We start from the raw sequence: 27,969 nt of genomic DNA, 5'->3' as shown, positions 1-27,969 counted from the left end.
AGTACGGCTGAATCAATGGAGCTCCTTCAGTCTCCGAGTAAGACTGTCAGTCCACTAAGAAAGTGGGTTTCTTAATTTTCCAGGGTCACCAGGGCATGAAGGGGAGGGTAAGGGGAAGAGAGGAAGGAGGAAGGCAGAAGGCAGAGGCAGACACACAGTCCATGTGTTTACCTATTTTATGCTGGGAGGGCTCTTACATACCACACGCTGCAGGGGCCCCCAAATCATAAATGAACAAAATGGGCCGGGGGCAAAGAAGTCAACAATGGCTCAGTCAGAGTCTCTGAAACAAGCATCTCACAGGCCTAGTGCCCTTCAAGTAAAGGCACTCGGGAAAAAATGTACTCTCTTGGCTCACTTAGGCTGTCCACTGAAGTCATTAAAGCCTTTAACCAGAGAGAAAGTGGACAGAAGCCAAGTGATCAGCTATGATGACAGCAGCCTGAGTTACCAAGGAGAGAGCTGAAATATACATCTGTGATGGGCTCTTACCTCTGAGTGTTAAAAGAACTGGTATATTATTAACATTTCCACCTAAGGACTCCCAGCCTGTGAATGCCTGGTCATCTATGATAAGTTTCAGCCAATCTGGGCCCTCGCCATGTCATTCATTCCTGGGCCTTGTTTGTTGGGGTCACACACTGCTGTTTCCCTGGGAAGACAGCCCAGTGACTATGCATCTCCCCAGGATGGTCAAAGGCATTAGGGCTCCTCACCACGATTGCCCCCAGTGGGATGCAGAGACAGAAGTGCCGGACAAAAGAAAACTGGGATTTGTGGAGATTCTGTAGCCAGAGGAACCCCTCCTGCCCTCAAGACATGCACAGAACTCTGCCTGGAGTGGCGTCGGGTGAAAGCTTCAACTCCTTCTCTTCGGTCAGGGATCCCTGCCTTTCTTCCCTTCTGGGTCTTAAAAGGATGGAAAGTGACAACACAGGGGTTGTCACCATTAATGGCCTGCATTTCTGAACAAAATCCTAAGGGATACGACTGCTAGTTCAGGCATCACACTTTGAGAACCACGGATTTCAAGGCAAAAAAAAAAAAAAAAGCACCTGTTCTAAGTCTATTACTTAAAAATTCATCTTTAGGAGACTGATAAATTCACTTTCAAAATAAGATTCTTTAGTATCTTCTTGGAAACCACTGGCCCTCTCACTTTCCTTCTTTTCATACACATGGGTGCAGGGTCTATTTCATATTTCCTAACCCTAAGAAAAACATCACACAAATATTGGCAACGGTTTCATTATAGCTTTCAGTGCTGGCGATCAATAGGGATGGGTGGGGACTGGGTCAAACTGGAACACCCTCCATCATCATCAGCATACTGATGTCATGCAGGACAGTGGGCTCAGTGTCGTCAAAGCTAGTCATTTTTTTTTTGCAAGAGAGGCTGGAGATTTGAATTCTTACTATAAAATCCGTAGATTTTTGGAGGTTGGTAACCAACTCAACAACTTTTAAATGAAACCATGGGCAGAAACAAAAAACCACCACCAAAAGCCCCTGGAGTTTTCCCACTGGCCACCAGCGTGTAGCTCCTGGTTTTAATTGTTGTGGACCTGCCTAAACAGTCATTTGAAGAGAGGGTGCCCTCGTGTTAAAGAACTGAATACCACCATCCTAGACTAAAGGTATAATTAGCACTTTTACCCTGTATTAGGGCTTCCCAGGTGGCTCAGTGGTAAAGAATCCGCCTGCCAATGCAGGAGACACGAGTTCCATCACTGGGTTTGGAAGATCCCCTGGAGGAGGAAATGGCAAACCACTCCAGTATTCTTGCCTGGGGAAAAAACCCCAGGGACAGAGGAGCCTGGCTGGCTACAGTCCATGGGGCAGCAAGGGAGTCAGACATGACTGAGTGACTGAACAACAAAACCCTGTATTAGTCACCCTCCTGCTAAGACCTCTTACTACTAAGACACCTGGAGGGTGAACTGAATACCAAATTCCGGGGTATCAGGACACAGCTTCCAAGGGCCGAAAACGTGTGACCAACTACATCTCACCCAGAGCTGAGCACCCCAGCCTGGCTCCAACCCTCTTTGGAAGAGAGGCATGGGATGAGATTTGGGAACCAGAAGGGTGGACCCTGGAAATTCCATGCTACTCTGTCTATGGAAAAATGGTGCCTCAACAGTTGATGAGAAGGTTTGGAAGGGGAGGCAGTGAGTAAGGAAGCTGATATACAGCTTACGGAGAGAGGCATGCATCACCCGCTGGGCAGGGAGGCAGAGAATGCGTTCAGAGGCAAAGCCAAGTATGGAGCAGGAGGAGGAAAAAGTGAACCAGTACCACAGCCTTGGGGAGGACAGATGCACATCCATCGGGTATAAAGGTAGATGACACAGCTGTTGGAGTGAGCAGAGATCCGCCTCCTCCATGGGATCACACACACTGAGCAACTGGGGAGCCAGCACTCTGGAAGCATGGTGCCTGGGGATGAGGACGGCTGGATTCATTCCTCGTGTAAGCACTGCAGAGCTCTGCAAGGCTCCAGGGCAGGGGAATGTGTGTTTTGGGACCGCTGGGGAGGGAGCAGAGGGAGTGGGCCAGGATCACAGGTATCCTTCTCAATCTGCCCAAAGGGGACTCTGCCCTCAGGTCCTGGGAGAAGGGGAGGCCACTTCTGGTCCCCTGACCTCACGCCTCCCAGCTGGCCTGTTTGTCCCTGTCTGAACTGCCTACTCCCCACTGAGAACCCATCCTTCCTTGAAAAGGACATCCTTCAAGCTCTTCATTTCCAATCTCTCGGCCCCAGACTGTACACCCCTTGTGGGCACCCAGGATTACGACTGTACACATTTCCTTTTTTCAAGAACAGAGTTGGTGCTTTGCTGTACAGTAGAAAATAACACAACATTGTAAAGCAACTATACGCCAATAAAATTTTTAAAATATAATAAAAAGAAGAGTTGGGAATTCCCTGGCTGTCCAGTGGTTACGACTCTGTGCTTTCACTGTTATAAGCCCGGGTTTGATCCCTCCCTGGGGAACTAAGATTCCACAAATCACATGGTATAGCCAAGGAAAAATAAAGAAAGAAAAAAGAACAGGATCCGAGTCTTTGGATCTAGTGCACTTAAAATATCAGTTGAATGTTTGATATCATGGAAGAGGGTGCCCAGATGACACTTTCTAAATGATGATAAAATTGTAGTGCATTTCAAGGTGTGTCTGAAACCCAATCTCCAGCAAAGCCCTCTGCGGCTAGTGGCAGCCTCTCCCTGTCACTGGGGAACGGAGCCGCGTGGATGCTCGTGGTTTCCAGGCCCCTCGTCCTCAGAGGCATGTACCCCCATGAGGGCCCCAGTGTTATCACCAACAGGTCCACACCAGCTGGGACACTGACCCTCCACAACAGTGCTGGGGAAGAGATGCCCGTACTCCCTGGGGAAATCCAGCCTCGGAAGAGTGGACACAGTGGTCACATGGGAAGTGGCTGAATCCATTGAATCCAAGTTTTCCAGACTCCAACTTCCATGCTCTTTCCTGAAGCCTTAATGGCTTCTGATCCTGTTATGTAATCCTGGGTTCCTTACATGCCCCCCCCAGCTTGTGACTTAAGAAGCACCCCCGAGTAATGGGCCCCCTCTCTGCAGCCTGGTGTGTATACCCTCAGCCATCCTGACCCCATGACAGAAGTGGCCAAAGGAGGCAAGGGTACCCAAGTCAGAAGATCCTAGGGGAGCTGGTTCCCGCCCCAGTCTCTCTGGCCGGCTGTGTGACACGGGCAGAGCGTGTACCTCTCTGGGCTTCGCCCTCATCTAGAGGCAAGGGAGTTGAACCAGCCGACTCCCAAGGTCCCTTCCAGGCTTCTCCTGACTACTCTACCTGTACCACGTGGAGCCACCCAGCCCCAACAGGGAAGGGAGAAAAAGCTAAAGAGAGGAGGCGAAGTTCCAGACCGGGGAACCAAGTCAAAGTGAAAACAAGGAAAACTGACGCAGCACTCAGCTCACTGCAGACACCACTCTGCCCAGAGGCTGGCTCCTCTTTCAGGAGCCTCAGGTCCCCCGCTGGCCCAGACTCAGTGAAGGGAAGAGGAAGGGGGAATTTGTGGGGAAACTGAAGACTCACACCGCCCCCACCCAGCAGGAGGCCGTCCAAGAAGGACTTGCCTCCCAGCTTTCCACAGGTGTGGCAGGTGTGGGGGCTGCCTCCCCCGCTCCGCTCTCACCCTGCTCCAATGAGCTTCGAGCATCTGCCCCGCAGACCAGTAGCACCGCCCTGGGTGCCCACTCACCTCAGCCCCACAGACCCTCCTCTTGCAAAGCTGACCCGCTGGTCATTTTCTGCCACTGTCTCCACATCCGCTGCTTCCCCGTGGCATCAGCTAATTCACTGTGCAAAGCAGCATTTATATATAGAAAGTTGCAGCCACGCAGGTTAGCATTAAAATAGAGACTTGACGTTGCTGTGGCAACCAAACAAATGATATTCAAAACGAAAGTAAGTATTCTGCAATCGGGTAAGCATGTCCACAGCCTTCCAGGACAGCTGTGCCGTTTCCCCCGCGAGGGTGGGTGGAACAGCTCAGCAGAAGGGCCTGGTCCTCCATCAACCTCCTCCCTGTGAAGTCACCCCTCTGCTTTCAGCTGTGGCTTTGGCCCTCTGCACAAGCTCCTTCTTGAAGCCAAGTCCTTACCCAGAACAGACCTGAGGCCAAGACACCGAAGGGGTATGGTGACCCTGACCAGGTGTGTCTACTTGCAGCTCTACTCCTTAAGGACCAAGGGGAAGCAGCCTGTGTTATTCCCAAGGAAGCTTCTGGAAACAAAGGTGGCTTCTGTCGTCTGTCGGCCACATGCAATCAAGAGGCACCAGTGAGCTGAGTGACATTTGGCAGGCAGCTTCCCCTCTCTGAGCCTCAGTGCAAAAATAAGGGGGCACACGACTATATGTAAAAGTGATAACTAATAGGGACCTACTGTATAACACTGGGAACTCTACTCAATATTCTGTAATGGTCTACACGGATGAAACAGAGTGCACGGGTGTATAACTGATTCACTTTACTGTGTACCAGAAACTAACACAACGTGTAAGTCAATTAACCACGTCCTCAGTAGTGTCTGACTCTTTGGACTCCGTGGAATGTAGCCCACCAGGCTCCTCTGTCCATGGGATTTTTCAGGCAAGAATACTGGTGGGTTGTCAATTCCTGCTAGAGGGATCTTCCTGACCCAAGGATCAAACTCATGTCTCCTGTGTCTCCTGCACTGGTAGGCGGGTTCTTTACCACTGAGCCACCATAAAAGTTAAAAAGAAAAAATAAGGGCTTGGGGGATGAGGGACTGAAGAAGCAGCTTAGTCCCTCCTACCTCTGCAATTCTAGGACGCGCGTCTTGTCTCCATTCTCACTTCCTTTTCTTACTTTCCTTGTTTCCTTCGTCCCTGGACGTATGCCTTAACCCTGCCACACAAGCCCTGATGTGTCTACAGCCCGCATCTCACACAGGAGCTCCTGGTTCCTGGTAAGGCATGTGGAACAGCCTTCCACCAGTGCTGTTCAGCATAGCCACCAGCCAGAATACTCACAGCCATTAAGTCAAAAGGTATGGATTCTGTTATTCAAGGAGCCACCAAGAGCCGAGGGGCCTTAGACAACTCTCTGCGCCTTTCTGAGGCTCGATTACATATTTCAAAATCAGACATGATCTGCAATGACTAAAATTTAAAAGATGGACAATATCAAGTGCTGGCACGGATGCAGAGCAACTGCAAATCTCATCCATCGCTGGTGCAAATGCAAAATGGTACAGCCACTCGAGAGCAGTTCAGCAGTTTCCTAACAAAGTTAAACATATACTTACCAGATGACCTGGCAATTCCACTCCTAGGCACGTACCCCAAAGAAATTAAAATATAGGTCCACACCAAGTCTTGTACACAAATGTTCATAGCAGCTTTATTCATAAGAACCCCAAACTGGCAACAACCCAAAAGATCTCAGCAGGTACTAAAGAACAAACTATGGAACATCCATGCAATGGGATATTACTCACCAACGCAAAGGAACAAACTATTGATATATGCCACAACCTGGACCCATCTCATAGATATTAAGAGGCCAGTCTCAAAAGGTTACCTGTTGTATGATTCCATTTGTATGATTTTCTCAAAAAGACAAAACCACTGTACAAGGACGGATGACCCATGAAGGGTAAGGTCAGAGACAGGATGAATGCAAAGGGAGGGTAGGAGAGAAGATCTTAGAGTGATGAAGCTCTTCTATATCCTGGCTCAGGTGGTGGTTACATAAGTCTATAATGTGTGTTAAAATTCACAGAACTCTATACCTAAAAAGGTCAATCTTATTGTCTGGAAAAAACTAAAATACATGCTACTTTCACCTTGGAAAAGAAAAAGCAAAACACAGACAATGATGCCGTCTCCTTATAGAACAGACCATCAGTGGGCCCCTCCCAGGCAACAGAGATACAGTGTGCAGCATAGGGAAATATGGCCATTATTTCCTATTAACTTCAAATGGAATATTTATATCTATAAAAATATTGAATCAGTATGTTGTATACCTGAAAATTATCTTTTATAAATAAACTATAATTTTTAAAAGGGAGGGGCCCTCACCAATAAACTGTAAAGTCCTGAGAACTATTAGTTACTGCTGCTGCTGCTAAGTCACTTCAATTGTGTCCAACTCTGTGCGACCCCATAGACGGCAGCCCACCAGGCTCCTCTGTCCCTGGGATTCTCCAGGCAAGAACACTGGTGTGGGTTGCTATTTCCTTCTCCAATGCAGGAAAGTGAAAAGTGAAAGTGAAGTCGCTCAGTCGTATCTGACTCTTAGCGGCCCCATGGACTGCAGCCTACCAGGCTCCTCCGTCCATGGGATTTTCCAGGCAAGAGTACTGGAGTGGGGTGCCATTGCCTTCTCCGATTAGTTACTGATACCACTTTTAATTACAAAGAGCCTCTTCTTGCTCTAGACGAATAGTTCTCCACCTTGGACCAGGAGCAGCAGCATCACCTGGGAATCTGATCAGAAGTAGAAACTTTGGGGCATCAACCCAGCCCTCCTGAATCAGAAATTCTGGGGGTGGGGTCCCACAGTCCATTTCTGACAAGCCTTTGGGGTGAATTATTCCAATGCATGCTGAAATTTGGGGACCACTGGCCTCCATACATCCATTAGATCCATCTAAGGCCAGTCCTTCACAGATCCGTCCGGCCCTTTAATGATGCAGACAACGTCTTTTTCCACCTCCTCCTTGCTCGCTGACTCTTCCTCTTTTCCCCTCTCCCCATCTCTGCCTTTATTCTGCCCCTAGGCCAGCTGTTGCCCTGTAGGGAGAAGCAGGGGCCACAGCTCTAACTGACATGGAATCACGTGTCCTGTTGGGATGCCTGGAAGGAAGAGTCACTGTGACCTCAGTCTTGGGAGAAGCTGGGAGGACCAGAGAGGGGCCCTGGGCTGCACAAAGCACTGCAGGCTCTGCAAACACTCTTCCCGTCTGACCTGGCCGCCCACCTCCTACTCTCAACTCCTGGAGCACTGCTCCAATCAAACCCTGGAAAGGCACCACGTCCCGCTTACCCCAGAAGGACAACTTCAAAGCCGCTTCACATGGACCCTGGCTCCGAAGCCACGCAGAGATGACGGATCACAAAGGCAAAATCAGAACCATATGGACTTTGTAGTCGGCAAAATAAACAGAATTACAGCATCAGGGTTGGGGAGAAGGAAACTGGGGTCTGAGTGTCTGGCCCAGAGCCCGGGTTTGGTGGCCCCCAGCATGGGCTGGGCTCCCTGGCCTCTCCTCCCCGCCCACAACGCCTACAAACAGTGCTAGGAACACCCGGCGTGCTAGTCCTCCTCACCGAGGACTCTATGAGCAAGGCTGCTTCAGCTGACATTTACTGTGTTTTTATATTCTCTTTTATGGTGCATTTGAAGATAGTTCAACTTCTTTTCTAGTTTTGCACAAATATGCACAAGCACACTCTGCCTCTGGTGACAGCACCAGGAGCCTCGGGGAGGGGTTGGGGGAGCAGCTGTGGCCCCCACTGTGCTTAGTCGCTGGGTTGTGTCCTACTCTTTGTGACCCCACGCACTGTAGCCCCCCAGGCTCCTCTGTCTGTGGGGATTCTCCGGGCAAGAATTCTGGAGTGGGTTGCCATGCCCTCCTGCAGGGGATCTTCCTAACCCAGGGATCGAACCCGGGTCTCCCACATCGCAGGTGGGTCCTTTACCAGCTGAGCTACCTGGGAAGCCTCACACCTGCCCTCTTCTACACCAATGGTCCCTTCCTCCCAGAGAGAACCGTGCTGGGCATACAGCCAATCGTGCTGGGTGTACCCACTCCTGGCCTCATTCGCATCACGGAGCAGAGAAGCTCTTCCCCAGTTTCTAGGGAAACAGCATGGTGGTTCGCGTGGCCAGTGTTTCTGAACTGGGACAATTTTGGGGACATCTGGCAATGTCTGGGGACATTTACTGGCTGTCACGATGGGGGTAGGAGCGACCGGCAGGAGTATCGGTTCCCTATTGCTGTCCTGACAAATGCCCACAAATTCAGTAGCTTCAGTTCAGTTCAGTTGCTCAGTTGTGTCCGATTCTTTGTGACCCCATGAATTGCAGCACACCAGGCCTCCCTGTCCACCACCAACTCCCAGAGTTCACTCAAGCTCATGTCCATCGAGTCGGTGATGCCATCCAGCCATCTCATCCTCTGTCGTCCCCTTCTCCTCCTGCCTCCAATCCCTCACAGCATCAGAGTCTTTTCCAACGAGTCGACTCTTTGCATGAAGTGGCCAAAATACTGGAGTTTCAGCTTTAGCATCATTCCTTCCAAAGAAATCCCACGGCTGATCTCCTTCAGAATGGACTGGTTGGATCTCCTTGCAGTCCAAGGGACTCTCAAGAGTCTTCTCCAACACCACACTTCAAAAGCATCAATTCTTCAGCGCTCAGCTTTCTTCACAGTCCAACTCTCACATCCATACATGACCACAGGAAAAACCATAGCCTTGACCAGATGGACCTTTGTTGTCAAAGTAATATCTCTGTTTTTGAATATGCTATCTAGGTTGATCATAACTTTCCTTCCAAGGAGTAAGCATCTTTTAATTTCATGGCTGCAGTCACCATCTGCAGTGATTTTGGAGCCCCCAAAACTAAAGTCTGACACTGTTTCCACTGTTTCCCCATCTATTTCCCATGAAGTGATGGGACCAGATGCCATATCTTAGTTTTCTGAATATTGAGCTTTAACCCAACCTTTTCACTCTCCACTTTCACTTTCATCAAGAGGCTTTTTAGTTCCTCTTCACTTTCTGCCATAAGGGTGGTGTCATCGGCATATCTGAGGTTATTGATATTCAGTAGCTTAAGACGACACAAATTTCTTAAGAGTTCTGAATTTCAGAAATGGGTCTCACTGGGCTAGATCCAGGGTGTCAGCAGGACTATGTTCCTTATGGAGGTTTTAGGGAAGAATCTGTTTCCTTGTCTCAATTTTCAGCTTCTAGAAGCCACTTGCATTTCTTGGCTCCTGGCCCCTTCATCCATTTTCAAAGCTAGTAATGGTGAATCGAGTCTTCTTCATGCTGCTTTTATCTCTCTGAAAAATGAAAGTGTTAGTCACTCAGTCATGTCCAACTCTTTGCAACCCTATGGACTGTAGAACGCCAGGCTCCTCTCTCCATGGGATTCTTCAGATAAGAGTACCAGAGTGGGTAGCCATGCCATTCTCCAGGGGATCTTCCCAACCCAGGGATTGAACTCCTTCTATCTCCAACATTGCAGGAAGATTCTTTATCATCTGAGCCACCAGGGAAGCCCCTGATCTCTTTGGTTTCTTTTTTTTCTTTTTGATGGGGGTGGGGGTGGGGGAGCAGGTAATGAGTAGTATATGGGATCTCAATTCCCTGAACAAGGATCCAACCCTCGCCCCCTACATTGGAAGTACAGAGTTTTAACCACTGGACCGCCAGGGAAGTTCCCTGGTTTTTCTCTCTTTCATCCTCTTCCACTGATAAGGACCCTAGTGATTATATTGGGGCCTACCTATATAATCCAAACTACTCACCTCCAGGTCAACTGCTCTGCAATCTTTTTTATTTTCTTGCTTTAATTTTTTTAAATTATGAAAATATGATAACACATATACAGGAGACTTGGAAAATACAGAACAAGGTTACATATAGTTCCATTATATATAACAACTATTATTTTAAGTAGATAAATTAAGATTTTTTTAGTTGGCATTTCAATATCAAACTCTCAAAAATTAATAGAATGAATAGACAGAGAAGTACAGTAGACCCGAAAACCACTGAGAACCAATTCAACATAATCAAGATTTAAACAATTTTCACACAGGAGTGGGATACAAATTTTATTCAAGTTCCCACAGACTATAAACTAGGAGACACTGCAACATATCCCGGGACATAACACAAGGTGCGATTTGTGACCTTAATTCCATCTGCAACGTCAATTCCCTGGACCATGTGACCTAATACACTCATAGGTTCCAGGAACGGGGGATCTGGACATCTGGTGGTTGGCATGATTGTGTCGACCACTGGCATCCAGTGAGTAGAGGCCAGTGATGCTACTGAACATCCTACAATGCACAGGACGCCCCAGCCCACAACCAGGAACTATTCACCCCCAAATCCCCAAATGCCAGTAGAGGTGAGGCAGAGAAACTCTGGAACAGCCTAATACTGACCAGGTTCCCAGCGACCCTCACTCAAGTCCATTTCCATGGAGAGACCAACCACTGGATCTTAGGAGAAGCTGTGACTCACGATGAAGGAGGAACACTTACCCCTCTGTTTAATATTTTAAAGTAGATTCTGTGTTCCAAAATCATCCTCAAATGATTCTTTTCTGAAATAGATACAAGCTTTAAAAACAAATAAAATGCACCCTGCCCACTGAAGGCCCAAGAACACAGTGGACATAGATCATTTAAATCCCTTTACATAAACAACTTCAAATAACATGACTAATTCTGCTTTGCTGTCTGATATGTTGTTTGGTCTCAGAAACCCCTGAATTTGCAGTCCAGAAGTGCTCACACGCCCATGTTCTCTCTCCTCTCTCCTCTCTCCCAGAAGGGCTGAGCCACCAGCAGCTGATGAGAATACTTAATGACCCAGAGGTCTCAGTTCCCACAGCAAAAGCCCTCCAGCCCCTGGGCTCCTGTGGGTAGCCAGGGGAGCCCAGCATGGGTGAAGCCGCAACTGCTGGGGCAGCCTGGGGAGGGGAGGGCTGTGCAGGAGGCCCTGTCCAGCCCTGCAGACCAAAAGGGTCAGAAAGGATGCGCCTCCACACAGGCAACCTCCATCCTACTGCCTGGGCCATTCACCGGCTGGGTCTCCCAGAGTGGGTCAAGAAGCAGCAGCAGAGATTGAGTTGGTGATGGTTTCCTGGCAATTCCCTGGCAGGGACAGGCAGGACCTGTGAACCCCACTTTTCTGTCATTCAGACAAAGGAGTCCCTACTCCCTCCCACCTCCACCACAATGATGAGCAGAGGCACGGTGACACCGGGCGTGGGCACGTGTGTCCCTATGTCCTGCAGCCCAGACAATCCCCTGCTCTCTGCTCCACACCTACTGCTTATTTAACTTCTCTGTGGCAATTATCCAGCATTTTCTGCCAAAGCTACCATCTCTGCCCCAAAGCACGTGAACCACCAGGTCTAGTGAAGCCAGCCCCGTGAGTGCTCAGGACCCCTTGCGCCAAGGTGCTGGCCACACAGCACACTACGTGTGTCCACCTGTCTGTCCTGCAAACACTTGCCATGCTTCTACTAAGCTCGAGACACCATCTAGACCTGGAAACCATAGCAGCCGAGACAGAAGGGCCTTGTCCACGAGGAGCTTAACTCTACTGAAGGGAGAAGAGTAAGGCTCGGCTCCAAACATGGATGAACACTATCTGATTTAACAGGCAAACCAACACCGGAGGAAGGTGAAAAACCATCTTCATTTTCAGGTGATTACAACCACAACAATAAACATAACACGACACTGTATGGCTAAATGTCCTCATCAGTTTATGTACGTTCACCACAAGCCTGGAGGTAGGTTCTGGAAGCACAGATGGTCCCTGGCTTATGTTGACTTTGACTTATGGTTTCTTGACTCTATGATGGTGTAAAAGCTCTATGCATTCAGTAGAAACTTGCTGAACTTGCACAGCTGGCTCCGGACCTCTTAGTGAGTCACCTCTCCTCTCACCTGCTCAGTGTGGCAGCTTCCTGACCGCCACCCAGCACAGCTCAACCACTGAGCATTCTCCCTGCAGAATGCCTCCTTCTGGACCCGGGGCCCAGGGCTCCCACCTCCAAGGGGCAGAGGGATCCTGTCTTCATGTGGCTCCAGGAGCCCCTCTGTGGTTCAGTCCCCACAGTGAGTCACCTCCCTCCTGGACTGTTGCCAAAGAGAAAGCCCCATTGTGGTGGGAGCACCCACCCCCACTTCCTTTTCCAAGCATGGCTTTCACCAGATCGAACATTAGTCATGTAAATGCCAACAGAAGTTCAAAGACGCTTTGATAATGGGATTTTCTAATGCAAGCAGCTGCTGCTGCTGGACACAAACCTCTTGGCTCCCTCATCCAATACTCCCCTTTCAGGACCTCTGGGGTCAGCATCTCCATCTCCTGTGACATGTGGGGATGTGGACGTCTGTTTTCACATTTGGATTTTTGCGGCAGAGGGAAAGCCTCAAAGGCATGATCTGGTATCTCCAAGAACAGTGATCTGGGGGCCTGGAAACCTCCCTGGGCTCCAACAGCATGCTACATCTCCAGGAAACACCAAGCCAGAAGCAACTTGTGACAGTTACCTTCTCAGTGTGCCTTCCCCCAACACACCCCTACTTCTGCTGAGAGTGCCCTGATTTTCTTTTGGGGGTGCATATTTCCCCTACCCCGTCATCATGGTTTGTGGAGAGAGATGGCCCTCGCCTCTCTAAGGAGCACAGTCTATTCCCTGGGCCACAGTGACTAGCACTGGAGGGGACAAGTGACCCAGGTGCTCAATTCCTGGCTTTTAGTTGGAATTAAGGTAAATGTGAAGCTGCTGATGGTTATCTTGACACCCTATGGGAAAAACCTCCTGAGTATGGAAGCTACACAGAAGAAAAAAAAGAGCTGGTGAGGGACAGAGGGAAGAGATAGGGGAATAGAGAGAGAGACAGACATCAGATTGCTGATACTGTGTAAGTTGCTTGATCAAACCATGCCTGAAGCTGACATTCTGGGACTTTTTCAGTTACACGAAACTATAAATTCCCTTTTTGTCTGAAGCCAATTTGAGAGGCATTTATATAAGATGAAATAGAAAGATTTGTGCCTAACATTTTCTCAGCACAGGCCAGGGCATAATATCAACAGCAGCAAACTCTAAAGAACATAGAGCAGAGAGTATGAGAGATTCAGCCCCTTCTATCAAGGTAAAGTCTTCTTCCAATGAGATATGCATTCCCAAATATCCTCCATATTAGTTTCCTATGGCTGCTTCAAAAAACTACCATGGACTTGGTAGCATAAAACCAAGTCTATATATATATTCTCTCAGAAGTGTGTGTGTGTGTGTGTGTGTGTGTATACTCTCAGTTCTGGAGGCCAGAAGTCCAAAATCTGTATGACTGAACTGCAATTAAGGTTTTTGGCAAGGCCACATTCCCTCTGGAGGTTCTGGGGGAGAATCCTGTCCTTGCCTCTTTCAGTACCTGGTGGCTGCCAGCCTCCCTTAGCTTGTGGCCACATCACTCCAGTCTCTGCCTTCCTGGTCAGATTCCTCCTCTTCCAGCACAGTAGCATCTCCTTCTGCCTCCTTCTAATAAGGACACCCAGCACTGCATTTAGGACCACCTGGATAATCTGGGATAATCTCTTTATCGTAAAATCCTTAACTTGGTCACATCTGCAGAGACCCTTCTCCCAAATCCGGTAACTTCCCAGGGCCTGGGGACTGGAATGTGGATGCAACTTTGGGAGCCATTCTCGCCATCTCCCCTCATCCTGGCCGAGTCAGACCATCACGCGAGCGTGGACAAGGCACGCCACGGTTCACACCTCCTAGGCCTCACAGGGCCTGCCCGGCGGGGCTCCACAGAATGGCAGGGAACTCCTGGGCAGGCCGAGCAGCACTAGGAGAGGAAATAACCGCAGAGTCTTTAAAAGAGAGAGTAGAAGAACCACAGGGAGCAGAGTGCCAGGCTCGGCCCAGTGTGGCTTGCACTCCTGGATGAGGTCTGATCAGGGGCATTTTGGGGAGCTGGAGTCAGGGGGCTGTCTGCTGAGGGATAAAATGCAGTATGACCTCAGATCAAGGTAAGGCTAATTAGAACACACCCCCACATAAACCATAATGTCCCCAGTGAGTGGGAGGGTTGGGGTAGGATGGGGGAAGGCATCCCCTTTGTACTGGAAGCAGGAAGAAAGGAGGGAAAATGAGAGTGTGATGTGTGAAGGAAGCCACATGCAGCTGGGCTATTTCTTACAGCTGCGGTGATTCTGGCCTGTACTTGCTGTTAAGGGGGCCCTGGCGCCAGAGAAAAGGAAGGGAAAGACCACCCACTGGAAAGAACCAGACCTGCAGATCGCAGGTGCTCCCCGGCCAGGTCGGGGAGGCTTGCCTCTGGAGTGACATCCCCACCCCCACTGTGGGGAGAACAGAGGCTGGTCACACCTACAAGAGTATGTGGGTGGACTCGGATCTCAGTGGGGTGTCCGGCCTCTGCCAGTCCCCAAGAGGACTCGAGCAACTGGGGAAGGCCCCCCTCCCAACTGGAAGCTGCCCCCACAACGTGGGGAGCTAGGTCAGGACACGCCCACATCTCCACAGAAACGCCCAGAACAAAACCAAACTTTTGAGCTTCCTTTGCGGTCTGCTGACCTGGTTGGTGAGGCAAGGTGGGGTTCCCCAAAGCCCTGTGGTTGTTTAGTTGCTAAGTTGTGTTCAACTCTTCATGACCCCATGGACCGTAGCCCACCAGGCTCCTCTGTCCATGGGATTCTCCAGGCAAGATACTGGAATGGGTTGCCATGCCCTCCTCTAGGGGAATCTTCCCAACCCAGGGATTGAAATTGAAACTCCTGCTTGGCAGGCAGATTCTTTACCAATGAGCCACCAGGGGAGCTCCCCAAATCACAGGCATTCCTGTAACACCGCCAACACTCAAGGTAGTCCCTTACAGGGTGCCCAGGATGGCCCGGGCAGGCTAAGAGACCCGTTTTTAAATAGCACCACACTCATTTTAAGGCCTCTTATGGAAACCCACACACAGCTAGCACATAAGGACTGCGTGGTCCCTGACATTCTGCATGGGCAGCCATGATCCACTTTGGCTCCTTGCAGGTCACTAAATGCCTCCCCTTCACTCCTCCATACAGACTACTGCCCCCGCCCCCACCAGCTTACTTCCGGCTGAAAAGCTCCCTGGAGACCCACACAGAAAAACCAGGCCACCCGCCCAACCAGCACCAAGCCAGAATGTCTGTCACTCTCCAGTTGGTGACAGTTCTTTGAGAATACAGCTTGGACACTGCACACCCTGCTCTGCCCTGGCTGGGGGCAGGGGCCTTGATCAGAGATAAGAAACCATCCCCTAGAAGTTGTTAGAGAGACCCCCAACTAGGAGACGGCTAACTCTGTAACTGAGAGAAGCTGACAGCAATATCCCATAATCTTGACTCGGAGGTATGGTCACCTCACATTCTGTAAAGAGCCGGGGTATGGTGTGTCTGACTACTATCTGTATCAAACAACCTTGGTCACTGGGTCTTGGTCTTGACCTTGGACACTTCTGCACAAACTAGTCCAGGCCTGTGATCTGTCCTTCAGAATGTCATACGCCCCACAGCTGAGTCTGAGGCCTCATGTGAAAAGACTCACCAGCTCCTCCCAAACCTCTTAAGCTGCTTCGTGAGAAGCTCAGTGAAATCACACCAGTACCAAGAGGGGCAGCCCCCCAACACACTCTTGATAGGGAAGCTCATCCCAGAAGCAGCATCCACACCCCCACACCCCTTCCCTCAAGGGCTGAAGGAGCCTGGGTTCTCCTCTGATGGGAAGGCAGAGACCAGCTGTGTCAGGGTTCCCAAGACCACCCAGGTCTGGGTATTCACTAGGAGGACTCACAAAACCAGTATGTAGCCATGATTTATTATAACACAAAGATACAAAAAAAAAAAAAAAAGAAAAATCAATAAAGGGAAAAAGTGTCTGGGGCCGGGCCCTGAGGAAACCAGGTGCAAAGCTTGCAGGAGTCTCCTCCCAGAGCAGCCACACAAGATGCACTGAATTTGTCCAGCTGCGATGGGTAGGAAGTGTGTCTACCAGGGATGCTCAGAGACTCAGAGCTCTGGGGCTCGATCAGGGGCTGGTCCTATAGGCGGGCTTCCCTGGTGGCTGAGTGGTAAAGACTCCACCTGCCAATGCAGGAGACGCAGGTCTGATCTGTGGGTCAGCAAGATCCCCTAGAGAAGGAAATGGAACTCCAGTATTCTTGCCTGGGAAATTCCATGGACAGGGAGAAGCCTGGTGGGCTACAATCCAAGGGGTTGCAATGAGCCAGAGACAACCAAGTGACTGAGCACGCACTCATGATCCCATAGGCATCCTCTGCCTGATACAGAGCAAAACCCCAGACTCCCAGAAGGAAAGCAGGTGCTCAGTATGAACCACAATGTTTGAAAGAACCTAAGAGCCAGCCTTATCATTTCTGGAATGGCGGGAACCCTCCCTAGAGCCAAGTGGCATCAGCCAAAGGCCAACATTGCAAGCATGCTCTGTAAGGACAGCAGTCCTGGGCTGGCTCTGTTAACGGTTTCTCCACACTGGATATAGAATGTTCCTTAAAAGGGACCTCTCCTGCTGTCTGGCTGGCCCATTCAGTGGCAGATTCCTGCCACTGACCCCTAAGCAAGGGACAAGCCTCTAAAACCCTTGTGCTGTTGGAGAGCTCACTCCCTCACACAGCGTGCTGGCCCGTGGTTGGCCTGTGCTCATTGACAGCATTTTTCTCCCAGAAACACTGGCCTTCAACTGCAATATTTCACACTGATGAGCACTTCTTATAATCACCAACACTTACTATCACCCTCTATATGTCAGGCACTGGGCCCAGCATGCAACACACGTGACCTTATTTAATATAATATTCATGGTTTACAATGATGTCAACTATAGCTTACAGGCATGCAATCACTTGCCCAAGATCCCATTTTAATGGGTGTGAGCCCTGGTCTATTTGACCCTACAGCTGGTGACCTTGAACCCCCTATATCCAGCTTCCCTTGGGAGCTCATCTTTCACTATCATTTTTGGCATGACATCATACCCCTCTTGTTTACTTAATATTTTTAGTTGACTCTTTCTTTACTTAAAAAAAAAAACACATTTTATTTCTCAGAAAATCTTAATAGTATTCTCTGAATGGAAAACTAGTAACATCTGCCAGAAATCTACAGCACAAAAATAACTGCAACAAAAAAAAACAAGCGATGCTACTCGGTCGTAACTAGACAATGCTACCTGCCGAGGCCTGTTCTCACTGAGCACCACCCCAAACTCTCCTTAACTGAGAGCACTGCAAAAGGAAAACACTTCTCCTTTTGTGATTTAATGGTTCGGAAAGTCTTGCCTGTGGACCACTGAGACCCACCTTGGCCCAGTCTTCTGGAGCACGCTACACGGTTACCCGACGTGCTACAGGAACCTGCCCCGTCTGGCTCACTGTCAGGCAGCAGGGAAGAAGGCGCCACTGGCTGGCTCCTTGTCTGCCCCACGCCCCATCCCAAGGCATTTTCCAGCTCCTCCCTGCCCCACTGGCTCATCTGTTCTCCAGCCTCTGCGGCCACTGTGCCCACGAGTCACGCAACATTAGCTCCCACTTGGGGCAGGTGCCCCTTCTGCTCCCAGCCTGGGCCCTGTTCTCCCTCATCCCTAGTTTCTGCTCCCCTGAGCTCCATTCAGCTGGCCTTGGCTACTGGCCTGATCTTGGGGAGAGAAAATGCCACCAGAGATGCTGTGCTTCTGGCCAATTTCCTAAATCAGGAGGAGCTGGGAGGGACAGGCAGAGGGTCTCTCACAGGCAAGTCATGATCTGGGATGTGGGGGTTGGTCCGGGATGAGGGCAGCATTCTGAAGTTGGAAATGTGCCTTTTTCCTCAAACATGGGATGATATCCTTGATTCCCACTTCCGCAACACCACATGATCTTCTGGTCCAACCCAACCAAAGGCTTTAAGGAGCCATCCAATCAGAAACAGAGGGTCCCACTCAGAAACCATCCAGAGGCAGCAGGCGGGAACCCCAAGCATAGAAAGGCAGTGGGGATGGCTAAGAGCTTGGGCTGATGAGGAAAACAGACCCAGATTCAAATCCTGGCTCCACCATCCCCCTGGCCAAATGACTTTCCACATCTGAGGCACAGGATCAAAAATCATACGAACCCAGTAGGGTTGTTGTGGGGGTAGTGGGAAGTGCCCAGAGACTGGGCTCAGTACCATTATTTCTGTGGAGCTGGGCTCTGAGTCTGAAGCCAAGAACAAGAATAGGAAACAGCCGAAGGCAGATTACTCCCCCACACGTGCGGTGAACAGCCTGTGAGCAGAGAGCTGGAGAGGTGGGGGCCCGCCCAACAGGTGTTTGTGCCAGAGAGGTGAGGGCTTGGCCTGCAGGTCAGGGGCCTACCTAAAACCAGGAAATATCCCATGAAAAAAAAAGACTGCAGTCATCTCATGAAAACTCAACAGGGCCGTTCAAAATCTGTCCTTACAGGATGAAGAAAATCTTCCCCGTCATCCTCGAAAGCAGTGGTTTTCAGCCTGGCTGCCCATGAAAATCACCTGGGAGTTTTTTGTTTTTTTTTTTTTTTTAATTTATTTTTGGCTGCGCCACACAGCTTGTGGGAACTCGGTTCCTCAATTGGGGTCATGGCAGTGACAGTGGCCACCAGGAAATTCCCCATCTGGGAGCTTTATAGCCACCTGCACGCCCAGGAATCCCCTGGCCCATGAAACAGGATGTCTCAGGGAGACACCTGGAGATGGCTGCCTTGCAAGCTCAAAGGTGATTCTAACATGCAGCCAACAGAGCTGCTCGGATGACTCTGTGGCCACCACCTGCCTCATGGGGGCCGGTAGCAGACACGACCTGGTCTACAGCTTGCTCAGCCAAGGTTAATAATAGGAAAGGCTGGGGCCCTGGGACGCAAAGCCAGCATGCAGCCTGCTTTGACCATCATCTGTTCCACAACCGTGATGCTGGCCGGCATGGTCATCCTGGGCCTCCTCTCAGGGCAGCATCACCTCTGCCCATCCTGGGAAAAGCCAAAGGCTAAAGCTCACTGAGGACCAGGAGTGCGCTAGAGAAGCTGGTGGGGAGGGCTCTTCTGCCCACAGTCTGGGAACAGCCCCAGAGGCATTCAAGTTTCGATTTTCTTGCTAGCTAAGAGGTTCTTCTGGCTTACAACACCCTTCCTGTAAAGTCCTGGAGCTACCCCATGCCCAGAGAAACCCCAAGTTCCATCATTTACTGATAGAATGATCTTTCTGTCCACCAGCCTCCTGGATCCATGGGAGCAGATAATGAGCATAAAGCAAAGAAAAGAGTGGACCGCTTGCCAGCACTGTTTCCAGGGGTGGGGCGGGGGGAGACTGTGGACAGAGGCTTGGGGACGGACCAACGTGCATGGATTGTCTGGCCCTAGGACTGGTGCATTACTGGCTTACCTGCCCACTGGTTTTGTGCCATTTCTCTAAAAAGGGGGAGAGGGGCTAAAAAGAAGTGAGCTGGTTGACAGGGTGTCACAGTTCCCAGGCTGTGTTATGATTCCAAGGGTGCAGAGTGACATAGTCTCACCCAGGGTGGGCAGCAAAATGGAGATTTAGGAGACCCTCCCTGGCCGGGGACCCTAGTGACAGCAAGGTGAAGGCTCGCAGGAATGAGGCAAGGAAATGGGATTTTGATTGCTCAGATTAAGTGTGGCAGGGCTGGAGAACAGTGACAAGTGACATGTGAATCACAAAGATGAGGGCTTCCCAGGATCCGACGTGTCCTAACAGGCCCAGTGGCTCAGCCTGAGAAACAGGAAAATGGGGAAGAGGATGAAACACAGCTTGAGGCTAGCTGCTACCCCTCCCCAGCCAGCGTGGGCTGGGCTCTTTCAGGGTCACTGATAACAATCCTAGAAGTCAGAATGGTTTTCGTTTGAACCTGTTCTCTTAAGTCTAGAGTTCCTCTGTTGTCCCCGAGGCCCTGGGGAAAGCCAAGGTGTAGATGACAAGATGACAGCATGAACCCTTGCTCCAAAAAGCCCAGTCCACACACCAGCCACAGTGAGCTGGTTAGGAACACAGCATTCAGGACCCTCCTCTGACTTCCTGCATCAAAATCTGCTTTCTGCTAAGCGCCCCAGGTGACCCATGCTCTGGTTCATGTTTGGGAAACTCTTATTTGCAGCAGAGGCTCTTTGTCGGCTGCATAAGGTACCTCTCAAGGTACTAACCACATACTGAAGTATGTAACAGCCACACAGACAGCTGAATGAAGACTTTAAAGGTGGTTTCAATTTAGGCTCAGACAGTAAAGAATCCACCTGCAATGTAAGAGATCCAGGTTCGATCCCTGAATTGGGAAGATCCTCTGGAGAAGGGAATGGCTACCCAATCCAGTATTCTTGCCTGGAGAATTCCATGGACAGAAGACCCTGGCAGGCTACAGTCCATGGGGTCGCAAACAGCTGGACACGACTTTCACTTCTTGTCCCGTTTAGGCATCTCACGCTGATTCCTACCCCCGGTCAAATCCTTGGCTCCAGCTACTTCCTCAGTTCCCCACTCACAGATCAACTAAGGCAATCGCTGATTAAAATGTCTCCCCACAGCCACTAAACTTGATAGAGTAACCTTTCCAGATTTATTTGCCCATCTGTTCACTTACTTATTAAATTGTTTGCCAGGCTCGTTCTAACACCGAGTGGGCACCTACTATATGTCAGGTACCGAGCAGCAGCAAATACATGACCCAGTCAGGTTCTGGGAAGAGTCTGCCTTCTGTAAAGAGAGAAAGATGGCAGACGGGCAGTCATGGCACAGGGTGACGGATGGGCGCAGTGCTAAGAGGAAAAACCGAGGGGTCCAGAAAGGCATCTTAGGAGAAGATGCTGCCTGCAGGCCATCGTAATGACATGCTTTCTATTTACCAGGCTTTTTGCTTTATGGTTTCTGCTCCCTCCTGCTTGCATTCTGTTGGATGGACTGCATTTTATTTTCCCTCCAACCCACAAACTTGGTATTTATAGTCTATTTATACTATTTAGGTGGTTACACTGACATTTTTTACATGTACACTTGACTTCAAGCACACAGTTAATTGATAACTCTTTTCTCCTTCTGAATAATACAAAGCCCTGCAGTGCTTTCCCTTTGATCTCCTCAGCTGACCTAGGTGTGTGGAATTTGAGTCGGCAGAAGGTGCTGCTTTCTCACAAGTCCTGGAACCGCCTGACTTTTTGCTATCTCCTGCCACTGATCATTTTTCAGAAAAATTTCAAATTGACTCAAGAGGAAATAGAAAACCTGAGTAGATCCATAACCTTCAAAGGAATCGATTCTGCGGTTTACAATCTACCTTAAAAAACAATAATGGGTTTATGTGGTTTTACTGACGAAGTTCTCTTAAACCTTCAAGGGAAAGGCAACAATTACACCATCTCTACCAGAAATAGAAAAACAATCAATTCCTTCTAGAATACTCTGAAACCAATCTTCAAAGGAAAACAAAGTAAGAATTAAAAACCTACCTCTTAACCTCACAGAGCACAGGTGTAAAAATCCTAAATACACATTAGCAAATTCTGGGGATGGGAGGACCATCTTACACCCTCAATAAAAAAAAGTTTTCCTAAACAGTCTATGCAGTTAATACATGCATTTGACTAGATCACAATTTTTAAATGCCACATAACAAAATATACCATTTAAAAAATATGAAAAAGCAAGGCTTAGAAGACAGCATGATGGAAAAGTGAGCAGGGTGTGAATAGGATATGCACAGGAGAGGAAATCTGAAAGCAAACACACATATGAAAATATACACAACCTCACCAGCAATGAAGGGAAAACAAACACAAGTTAAATCTGAGGTGCAATATTTCACACGTTCAGATGGCAAAAATAAGTGTGCTCTCTTGGCAAGGGGAGTGGATATTGTATACTCTGTGAGTAGCATTACGTGTATATTTGCAAAACCTCTTTGAAAAATACAAAATCCCAAGTGGCCAAATCCCAAGGTACATACTGAGACCCAGATAATCTTCTAGGTGTCTACCTGCTTCAGAGGAATACTCACAGAAGTGCACAAGGAGAAACGTACAGTTGTTTCTAATAATCTAAAAAGTCCACCCACAGGAATCAACTATGAGATATGCATGTGCTAGAAAAAACCAGGTCTACACACACTGACCTGGATAAACTTCAAAAACAAGCGTGAAGAGAGCCAATCCCACCAAGAGAACTATATTTCATGTAAGTTTCAAAAGACATAAGACATTAGGAAATGTTTACTGCAGATGCATGCTGTTGTTGTGGTTTAGTCTCTTAGTCATGTCCGATTTTTTGTGATCACATGGGTTGTGGCCCGCCAGACTCCTCTACCCATGGGATCTTCCAGGCAAGAATACTGGAGTGGGTTGCCATTTCCTTCTCCAGGGGATCTTCCTGACCCAGAGATCAAATCCACGTCTTCTGCATTGGCGGGCGGATTCTTTACTGCTGAGCCACCAGGGAAGCCCCTGTAGATGCATACATGGTAATAAAAAGTTTAAACATGTTCATGGAAAAGAGGCACCAACCACAGAAGAGTGGTTACCTCTGCAGAGACAAGGAGAAAGGGGAATAGAACTGGAGGAACACGTGGGATTTTTTTTTTTAATGCCGAGGAATGTGTTATTGTCACCCTGTATGTTGTCACCCTGCCAAATACATCATGCAAAATGCCAGGTTGGAGGAAGCGCAAGCTGGAATCAAGACTGTTGGGAGAGAATTCAATAACCTCAGATACGCAGATGACACCACCCTTATGGCAGAAAGTGAAAAGCAACTAAAGAACCTCTTGATGAAAGTGAAAGAGGAGAGTGAAAAAGCTGGCTTAAAACTCAACATTCAAAAAACTAAGATCATGGCATCTGGTCCCATCATTCCATGGCAGATAAATGGAGAAACAATGGAAACAGGGACAGACTTTATTTTCTTGGGCTCCAAAATCACTGCACATGGTGACTGCAGCCATGAAATTAAAAGACGCTTGCTCCTGGGGAGAAAAGCTATGAGCAACCTAGACAGTGTATGAAAAGGCAGAGACATTACTCTGCCGACAAAGATCTATCTAGTCAGAGTTATGGCTTTTCCAGTAGTCATGTATGGATGTGAGAGTTGGACTATAAAGAAAGCTGAGCGCCCAAGAATTGACGCTTTTGAACTGTGGTGTTGGAGAAGACTACTGAGAGTCAGTTGGACTGCAAAGATATCCAACCAGTCAATTCTAAAGGAAATCAGTCCTGAATATTCATTGGAAGGACTGATGTTGAAGCTGAAACTCCATACTGTGGCCACCTGATGTGAAGAACTGACTCCTTGGAAAAGACCCCGATGCTGGGAAAGATTGAGGGCAGGAGGAGAAGGGGACAACAGAGGATGAGATGGCTGGATGGCATCACTGACTCGATGGACATGAGTTTGAGCAAGCTCCGGAAGATGGTGATGGACAGGGAAGCCTGGAGTGCTGCAGTCCATGGGGTCACAAAGAGTTGGACATGGCTGAGCAACTGAACTGAATGTGGTATTTCTAACTGACATTTGGCAAGTGTTGATACCTGTCGAATCCAGAGATGGTGATAAGCACAGGAAAAATGTTCAACATCATTAACCCTCAGGAAAACACAAGTTGAAAGTGCAATGAGAAACCACTTCATACTCACTAGAATGTTAAAAAAAAATCTTGGCAAGGACCTAGGACAACTGAAAGCTCATATGTTGCTGTGAGTGACGAGTGAAGTGCAGAAACTAGTTTTGCCGTTTCTTATATAAACATACACTGACCATATGATCCAACAATTTCACTCCTAGGTATTTACACCAGAGAAATGAAAACATGTCTGAAAGACTTACATACAAAAGTTCGGAGAATTACTCATAATAGCTAAAAGCTGGAAACATCCCAAATGTCCATCAATTGACAAATGGGTTAAGTTTGGTTCTACGAATATGGTCAACCAATGAAATTCTACTAAGCAATAAAACGGAATCAACAACTGATACAATATGGCTAAATCTCAGACCTTATCCTCTTCAAGGAAGCCAAACTTCAAGGGTACAAAGCCAAGATTCAAGGGTACAAACCACATGATCCATTTCTGTGAAATCCTAGAATAAGCAAAACTAAACTATAGGGTAGAAGGTAGAGGTGACCTGAGGAGATGAATAGGAGAAAAACTGATTGCAAATGGGTAAGAGAGAACTTTTCAGAACAATGTTCCAGACATCAATTGGAATGGCAGTTATACAGGTGTATATATTTGTCAAGTCACTGACCTATATCATGAGAATGGGTGAATTTTATGGTAAATAATACCTTACAGTACATTTTATTTATTTATGGTAAAATTATGATACATTTGGGCTTCTCTGGTGGCTCAGACAGTAAATAATCTGCCTGCAATGCTGTGCTTAGTCGCTCAGTCGTGTCTGACTCTTTGTGACCCTGATGGACTGTAGCCCGCCAGGTTCCTCTGTCCATGGGATTCTCCAGTCAAGAACACTAGTGGGTTGCCATTTCCTCCTCCAGGGGATCTTCCCGACCCAGGGATGGAACGCCCTCATTGCAGGCAGACTCTTTACCGTCTGAGCCACCAGGGAAGTCAGGAGAAGCAAGGCAGGAGACCCGGGTTCCATCTCTGGGTTGGGAAGATCCCCTGGAGAAGGGCATGGCAACCCACTCCAGATTCTTGCCTAGAGAATTCCATACACAGAGGAGGCTGGCGTGCTACATTCCATGGGGCTGTAAAGACTCGGACTGAGCGACTAACACTTTCACTTTTTTCATGATACACTTATGGTAAATTATATACTTTATGGTAAAATATATAAATTATAGTTGATTTTTAAAATAGGGATATAGTAGATACATATAACTTCTTTTTTTGGTTAAAACTAAGTGGGTTTTAGAAAATATTGGTCATTAACTGCATATCTTGCAGAGCAGGAGGCTTTAGGAGAAAAACAAAGAACTAAGAAGGCGCCTAATGCTAAATCCTATCCTTTCCCGTGGAAAGCTATTTCATCACTGCAGCAGTCCTATTAGAAACCCAAGGGTCCTTTGAGATTATCAAGTTCAAGTCTCTCATTTTCAGGAAAGCAGTGAAAGTTGTCCAAGATCACTGCTGCAGACATTTGTTGCTTAAGCTGCCAAGTGTCCTTTACCCAAACCTTAACACCATTGTACTTTTTCTTTTCTTTTTTGTGGGAAAAAAGGCACTCCTACTAGGGACTTTGTCCATGGATCTCTGAATCCAGGTGCCAGCCCTCCCTCTATAAGCCCTAAGGGATGTCAGTGGGAGCTCCTCCCACTTTCACTGGGCAAAGGTGTGCTTGCCACCAGGTGCTCTCTGCTGACACCTGGAGAGACGCACGGGGTTTCCCCCTTAACGACCAAGCACACCTGACCACGCTCTGTTCGCTCTAAGGTTATTCCTATCAGTCCCACTCTAAAGTTATTCCTATCAGTCCTACCTCCTGGCCCCACACAGCGGAGCATCTTGGTTTCTATCTGCTTTCAAAAGATATCCCCAGCCTCCTGTCCATCCTGTGAGCTTCCAGAATCTTTGTAATACATTTCACTTTGCTGACATCGAAGAATTGGTTTCTGAAGTTTGTGACCAAAGAACCCCGTATGACAGATCACCCAACCAGCATAAGGTAGGCGAAGCCCACAGTCCAGTTTTGAATGCTCCAGGATGTCCCTGGGTGTGGTGTGCTCAGTCACTTCAGCAGCGTCCAACTCTGTGCAACCCTATGGATTACAGCCTGCCAGGCTCCACTGTCCACTGGATTCTCCAGGCAAGAATACTGGAGTGGGTTGCCATTTCCTTCTCCAGGGGATCTTCCTGACCCGGGATCGAACCTGCGTCTCTTAAGTCTCCTGCATTGACAGATGGGTTCTTTACCACTAGCGCCACCTGGGAAGCCCGAGATAATGCCTCAGGGTACTCAGTGTCACTGCTTCACCCCAGGGTGCTGGGACACAGAATAAGAAAATGTACTCAGTGACGCACGAAGCAGACTGACATGCTTTCATTTCATCCTTCCCACAACCTGGTAATACAGGGATTTGTTGATGGTGGTGGTGGTGTTTAGTTGCTAAGTTGTGTCCGACCCTTAGTGATCCCATGGACTGCAGCCTGCCAGGCTCCTCTGTCCATGGAATTCTCTAGGCAAGAATACTGGAGTGGGTAGCCATTCCCTTCTCCAGGGGATGTTCCTGACCCAGGGATTGAACCCCGTGCCTCCTGAACTGCAGGTGGATTCTTTACCACTGAGCCACCCAGGAAGTCCAACATAGGGATTAACCCCCCTTTATCTATGAGGACACGGAAGAGGAAGAAAAATATTTTTTCAAGGTTACACGGCTCATAAGTGACAGCGCCAGAACCTGAGCCAAATCTGTTCAAACTTTAAAGTCTGGCTCCTATCACCTCATCAGGCTGTCTGGCCTCAAGAAAACATTCCTGCTTCTCCTGCTTTACAATTAGGTCACTGGGACTTCAACTTGCGTATCAGAGGCACAATGGGATGTTGGCTGTACCGACAAAGTAGAAGGGCTGGGGGTGGGGCAATGCATTCACTGGGTCAGGACACTCACCCAGAAAAGTGTCACAGTGGATGGGGTGAAGACGCTGCAGCCTTAGGGAGAACAGACATGCCCGGGGAACAATGTGGGAACCATCCACATCCCTGAGGAGTGGAAGTAAATGCTTTCTGCTTGGAGATGAATACATGTTCACGTTCCCATGGCAACAGAACATGCGCACTGCTGCCCATACCTGTAAGTGAGTGACTCACGTTTTTGGCATCGCACTAGCCCAGTCCTAAGTCATTAGCTAATCAGCTGAGAATGCTTACACTCTGCAGCAGGGAGGACGGGTAAACAGGGTCTCAACGTGTCCCTCTGAGGCTCTGAGAGCAGGGATCACGTTTCCTCGGCTTTGGCACAGGATTTGCAATACCTGGCACCATCCCTGCTCTCAAACCATCATAAGGAACCTGAATTTATTCTGGGCTCTCTACACAGAGGGGATAGGAGCAGAGTTTCAGTTAAAACCAAGTGTTAGACGCTCAGTCGTGTCTGACTCTTTGTGACCCCATGGCCTGCAGCCTGCCAGGCTCCTCTGTCCATGGAATTCTGCAGGCAAGAATACTGGGGTGGGTTGCCAGTCCCTTCTCTGGGGGATCTTCCCAACCCAGGGATCGAACCTGGGTCTCCCACATTGCAGGCAGATTCTTTATCATCTGAGTCACCAGGGAAGCCCGTTAAACATGATGGGAAAAGTGAATCAACTCAGGTTGCACAAGCTGATGAAATCAGTAATAACTGTGGTTGGTGCAGAAATCCAGTTTCAGACCAAAGCTTCTTCACGGATCCTGATGGGTGCACTAAGAGATCTGCTGGGGGGTCAGGCAGGATCTCAGCATGAATCAAAGCTACTTGAACTACAGAACAGATAGGGGCATGGAGTGAGAGGGTCAGAGCTGTAGCATAGATTCCCAAGAGATCCCAGTTCTAGAGGCCTTTGCAGGCAGAGGAGGCCTAGAAGCTACAAGGATCCCCTCAGACTAACCTGGAAATCCTTCAGTGGCTCCCAAATAACCAAAAATGGTTCTGTCAATTTAACAAAGGACCTCCCCAAGGCACAA

At 48.7% G+C, this 27,969-nt stretch overlaps 1 protein-coding gene across 11 annotated transcripts in view; it reads right to left on the bottom strand.

Moving 5' to 3' along the window:
• Window positions 1-27,969, bottom strand: part of GAS7 (growth arrest specific 7) — a 212,698-nt gene that overhangs the window by 109,066 nt on the left and 75,663 nt on the right. Inside the window, exon 1 of one of the 11 annotated variants that reach the window (XM_055576536.1) lies at window positions 26,918-27,018. The exons of 9 other annotated variants lie outside the window; for them this stretch is intronic. The gene's annotated coding sequence lies outside the window, so the exon portion shown is untranslated. Of the gene's footprint in view, window positions 1-4,249; window positions 4,351-26,917; window positions 27,019-27,969 lie in introns of those variants that run through there. One more of the 11 variants, XM_055576534.1, reaches the window with a different exon arrangement.

Source organism: Bubalus kerabau, chromosome 4 (genome assembly GCF_029407905.1).
Source record: "Bubalus kerabau isolate K-KA32 ecotype Philippines breed swamp buffalo chromosome 4, PCC_UOA_SB_1v2, whole genome shotgun sequence".
Taxonomy (NCBI): domain Eukaryota; kingdom Metazoa; phylum Chordata; class Mammalia; order Artiodactyla; family Bovidae; genus Bubalus; species Bubalus kerabau.
The sequence above is the reverse complement of the archived record's forward strand: the minus strand, read 5'-3'. Positions and strand labels throughout refer to the sequence as shown.